The sequence below is a fragment of the Dipodomys ordii genome, unplaced genomic scaffold, assembly GCF_000151885.1.
Source record: "Dipodomys ordii isolate 6190 unplaced genomic scaffold, Dord_2.0 Scaffold38, whole genome shotgun sequence".
NCBI lineage: Eukaryota > Metazoa > Chordata > Mammalia > Rodentia > Heteromyidae > Dipodomys > Dipodomys ordii.
The window spans coordinates 4,210,731-4,216,615 of NW_012267254.1; positions in this window are offsets into that span (position 1 = coordinate 4,210,731).

The window sequence follows — 5,885 nt, forward strand, 5'->3', positions numbered from 1 at the left end:
ATGCAATCCCATTTGTCCAACCTTTCTTTGATTTGTGTTTCTGGGTCTCTACTAAGAAAATTTCAGCCTGTGTCAAGGAGACCTAGGGTTTCTCCTATTCCACACTGCAATTTTTTCAGAGTGTCTGTTTTAACTCCGAGGTCTTTGATCCATTTGGAGTTGATTCTGGAGCAGGGTGATATATAAGGATCTAGCTTTAGTTTTCTACAAGTAGTTAACCAATTTTGCCAGCACCATTTACTGAAGAGGCTGTCTTTCTTCCATTCTATTTTTTTTTAGCTCCCTTATCAAAGATTAGATGGCTATAGGTCTGTAGGTTCATTTCTGGGTTTTCAATTCTATTCCATTGGTCCTGAAGTCTGTTCTTGTGCCAGTACCAAGCTGTTTTGATTACTATGGCTTTATAGTAGAGTTTGAAATTTGGTATTGATATTCCTCCAGCACTGTTCTTTCTGTTAAGGATCTTTTTTGCTATTCGGGGTCCTTTATTGTTCCCCTCTTCTATTTCCTTGAAGAATGAGGTTGGAATATTGATAGGTATCGCGTTGAATTTGTAGATAGCCTTGGGAAGTATTGCCATTTTCACGATGTTGATCTTTCCAATCCAGGAGCATGGGAGTCCTTGCCACTTTCTAAGTTCTGTTTTGATTTTCTTTTTCAGGTTTTTAAAGTTTTCATCATAAAGGTCCTTCATTTCTTTGGTTAAGTTAATTCCTAGGTATTTTATTTTTTGTGGGGCTATTACAAATGGAGTTGCTTTCCTGATTACAGCCACGCTTTTCTCATTGTTGGCATACAGTCTGTGAGATTCTTATCTCCAATTAACTGCTCAAAAACCAGAAGTGGCTCTGTGGCTTAAATAGTAGAGCACTAGCCTTGAGCACCAAAGAGGCTCAGGGAGAGCACCCAGGCCCTGATTTCAAGTCCTAAAACTGGCCAAAAACAAACAAAATGTCTCTTTCACCAATTTTTTTTATTATGGCAGTAATATTTAAGATATATTATGCTTGTCCATGGAAGCTCCTGACCCAGGGGTCCATAGTTTCTAGTTCCACTGCCACTAGTGACAGCAACTTGCACACAGTGCACAGCCTGGGTGTGGTACAAGATGTCCTTATTTTCTGCAGAACATCCAGGTGCTGGATGGAGTCATTGAGGGCACAGACACAAGTTCTCTTCAGAGAAGGTACTAGCCAACCTGCCTCTCTGCAATCATCCCAACCCCAGAAAGGTTCTGGTGATGGGAGAAAACAAAGGCGGGGATATTTTACAGCAAGGTGTTCACTTGTCTGTCGAATTCATGGTCCAGTGTGTGATTGAGAAGGTTATCATCCAGGTGTCCAAGAAGTTCTTGTTAGGCATAGACATTAACTACCCCAGCTCCAAGCTGCCCTTACACTTGGATGAGAGTTTGGAGTTCATGAATCAGAAGCAAAATACCTTCCAAGTTATCATCACCTACTTCTCATACTTCATGAGTCCAGCTGAGAGCTTCTGCAAGACTCCTAGTACCAGTTCATGAAGATAGTCATAAGGCGGAGGCATTCTCTGCTATTAGGGTAAGTGCTGGCAATGGTTTTTGGACCTCACTAAAGACACGAAGCTGTTCTGTAGGTCACTCTTCCCAGAGGCCATTTCTGTTTACTCTACCAACTACACCATCTCTATGTGCCCCAGTGGCCAGATTCTCTTCATGCTATGCAGCACCAACCTGCACACCAACTTCCTGGTGCCCTTACTGGAGTTGATACAGACACAGCACAAACAGGTGCTACCGCTCAGACAGGTGCTTGATAGCCTTGGTACTGCCCAAGTTTTCCTGCAAGGCCAGGTGAATGATGAGTTGAGTTCAGGAGACACTACCCAACACAGCTTAGGATCTTGGACTTGGGAACTTCCAGGGTGCCATGATCTAGAAGTCCTTGACAGTTCCTGCCCACCAACAAAGAAAAGCCCCAGCTAACTGCCTCTCCTGTACCTCTAGGTCTAAGCACTCTGTCTCTGTGCTTGTCATTCTCTCTGCATGACATTCAGCTTCTAAGCTGTGTACCATGCCATCTCTCTTGCGTTCTGTTCTCCCTTAGTGTATGGATGTATTTATAACATATAGAAAGACAGTTCTGGGCACTGTGGTACATACATACCAGTAGTTTCAGATACTGCAGATACTGTGGCACGAGGATTTCTTGAGTTCAATAGTTTGACTCTAGCCTTGACCGTATAGTAAAAGAAAAAGAGTAAGACACAGGAAGTGAGGAGGAAAGAAAGGAAGAAGTGAGCAAGGATAATGAAGCTGCAAGCTTTTATATAAAAAAGGATATAATGACAAAATTACACGACAGACAGACTTATGCTTACATTTTAGGAAAGTTCCAGAGTCCCAAAGTTACACTACTTTATATTTCTGCCAACAGTGTACCAGAATTCCAGTTGCACCACATTCTTATCAACCTTTGATATAATATTTTTAAAAAAAATCAAGCACTTGTACAATGGAACAGTCTATAATTTGATTGTCTCCATAAAGAATGAGGTGAGCATATTTGTTATGGGCTTAGTGCCACCTATGTGTCTTTGTGAGTGAAATGTCTGCAAATATTTTGCCCACTTGATAAAATCAGATTATTTAAATCAAATTTATATGATCTAGATATAAATATATCTGGATGTGAATTTTCTACTGTATATAAATCTTTTATCATATTACCTTTTCGCTCTGTCTATAGGTTCAGTTTTATCATCTTAATAGCATTAATAACCTTTTTTTTGTCTTTTTAATTTTTTTGCCAGTACTGGAGCTTGAACTTAGAGCCTGGGGTCTGTCCTTGAGCCTCTTTGTGCTCTAGGATAGTGTTCTACCACTTAAGCCACAGTACCACTTCCGGCTTTTTCTGTTTATGTGGTACTGAGGAATCAAACCCAGGGCTTCATGCATGCTAGGGCAAGCACTCTACCACTGAGCCACCTTCCCAGCCCTCATTAATAACCTTTCAATGAGATTTACATGTTTAATGAAGTTCTCTTGATCGTTCTTTTTAAGGATTCAGCTTTTGATTGTATCTAAGAAAGTTTTGCCTAACTAAGATCTCAGAGAATTTTCTCACATATTTTCTTCTAGAATAGTAATAGTCATGTAATATGTTTAAGTCTATAACATTGTAATTATTTTATAAAGGAAACAATATGGATTGAAGCTCTTTGTTGCATATGTGTGTGTGTGTATGTATGAGACAGAGAGAGAGATTGTTCTAATACTACTTCATGAGGAATCTATCATTAACTAAGTGATTTACATTTGGGCCTTTGTCAAAAGTTAGTTTTTAATATAAGTATGTGGAAATTTTTTATTTTTATTTCATTATCTTTCCTTGTGGGAGCAGTACTGGGCTTGAACTCAGAGCCTCATGCTTGCTAAGCAAGTGCACTACCACTTGAGCCATGACTCTGGCCTTATTTGTATGCTTTATATACATACCATAAACACATTATTGTCTTTACTGTAGTTTTATACTAGTTATTAAAATCAAGGAAGACTAAGTTCAACCTTATTTCCTTTCAAGGTTTTTTTGGCTGTTCTAAGTGCTTTAAAGTTTTCTTTCCTTCCTTCCTTTCCCTCCCCCTTCCTTCCTTCCTGTATTTGTATTTCTGTGAGAGAGAGAGAGAGAAAGAAAGAGGGAAAGAGAAGGAGAGAGAGAGGGAGAAAGAGAGGGAGAGTACTAGGACTGGGAATTGAACTCAGGGCCTAATGTCAGATATAACAGATAATAGCTTATTCAAAAATTAATGAAAAGCCCAGATTCCTCTCAATAAAAAATGGATTAAGAAAATATGATACACACCATTTGTAAGGAAATGGAAAGGGGGAAAATTACATAAAGTGGATAAGTCAGACGCAGAGAAATACAGGTTACATGGTTTCCCTCATTTGTGGTAGCTAGAATGTGCCTTTAAATCTATAAGTAAACTCATTGGGTGGTATGCATTTGGTTACAAATGAATTAAATGAAGTATAATAGACTCTATTAGCAGTTCAAACACGGTATTTTTGTAGAAATAAAAAATCAAAGGCCAACAAAATAAGCATCAGGAAATAGATACTTGCAAGAAGGGGAGATGGACCAACGGGAGAGGGGTAGACAAATGAAGGAGGGAAAGGGGAAGAATTCAGTTAAGAACTCCTGGTATATACCACAAAATTAAGAAAAGTGAGGGAAGGTGCAAGTCGAAAGAGGGTGAGAATATTGAAGTGAGTGACACTGCATTGTATTCATAAACTGCTTTGTTATATGGCACCTCCTTTGTACAACTATTTAAAGATAAAAATGTAAATGATGGAAGTAACATATGAAATATATGACAGTTATATTATAAAAGATTCATGAAAGGAATTGGGACTACTACCTAAACTGTGTGTGAATGTGCTATTGGAAAGTACACTTAAAATAGTTTTAAAAGTGCATTTCACATGTAAGTTTTTTTCCAAAATTTTTAATCAGCATAATTGTTGTATAAATAGAGGGAAGAAAATGGACTGATATAGAATGCTCAATTAAAATCAGAGTATATCAAACAAGAACAGAATATATCTTTATCTAAAGATAAAGGGGTCTGTTCTCAAAGAAGTCAGGATAATATTGAATAGGTATACACCTAACAATAGAGTGTTAAGATTATTTGATACACAAACTGGTAGAATTGCAAGGAGAAATGAACCAAATGCACTAGAGAACATTTCAACGCTCCTTTATCAGTAATTGATGGATGCCACAGGCAGGAAAACAAGAAGGATGTGCCTGAATTGAACATCATTAATTAATCTAAATGACATTTACAGAACACAGCCAAATATACACTGTTCTCCAGCTTAAATGTCATGTTCCCCAAATATAAAACACACTCTACCAACTTTAAAAAAAACGTAAAAAAGAGTGACATTGTCTAGTACTCATTACCTGACCTATGTAACTGGAACCCCTTTGTGCATTGCCTTTGCAATAACATTAAAAAATTAAAATTAAAAAAGAAGCCACATATAGTATAGAGTCACAGTACAGTTGAATTAAACTGGAAATTAATAATAGAAAAATAACTATAAAAATCTCAAAATACTTGGAAGCTAAGCAGTACATTTCTGAGTAGCAAATGAGGCAAAGATGCCTCAAGGAAATATTTAAAACGTTTTGAACTGAATGAAAATGAAAATACAACTTATTAAAATGTGTGGGATGGAATAAAGGCAATACACAGATGAAAGTCTATGGTACTGATGCATATATTAGAAAATGTATATAATTGGTAATTTAAGTATTCAATCAGAAAGCTCAAAAAAGAAGAGCAAATTAAATCCAAAGTCAATAGAATAAGATAAATAATAAAAATTTAAATAGAAATCAAAAAAATTGAAAACAAGCTATTAAAAGAGAAAATCAAGAAAACTAGATACTAGTTCTTAGAAAAGGACAACAAAATTGATTTATAAAAACTTAACTCAGGCTAAAGAAATCAGAAAGAGATAAATAAAAAAGGGGTCATCTCAACTTATATTACAGATATCACAAGATAACAAGGAGTGTTATAAAAACTCTATGCCTACAAATTTGATTACTTAGATAAAATGGACCAATTCTATGAAAGAATTAGACCTAGGGAAATTTAAACAAGGAGGAATAAACTGAATATGAAAATATCTATTAAAGATATTATATAATGTAGTAAAGCAGAAAGGATCATGTCTAGATGAATCTTTCTAAACATTTAAAGAAAAACAAGAACTCAAAAAATTAAAACCCCCAACAACAAATCCCCAAAGAAACAACTGCCCAATAAATAAGTGGGCGAAAGACTTAAAGAGAAACTTCTCTGAAGAAGAAAGAAGGATGGCCAAT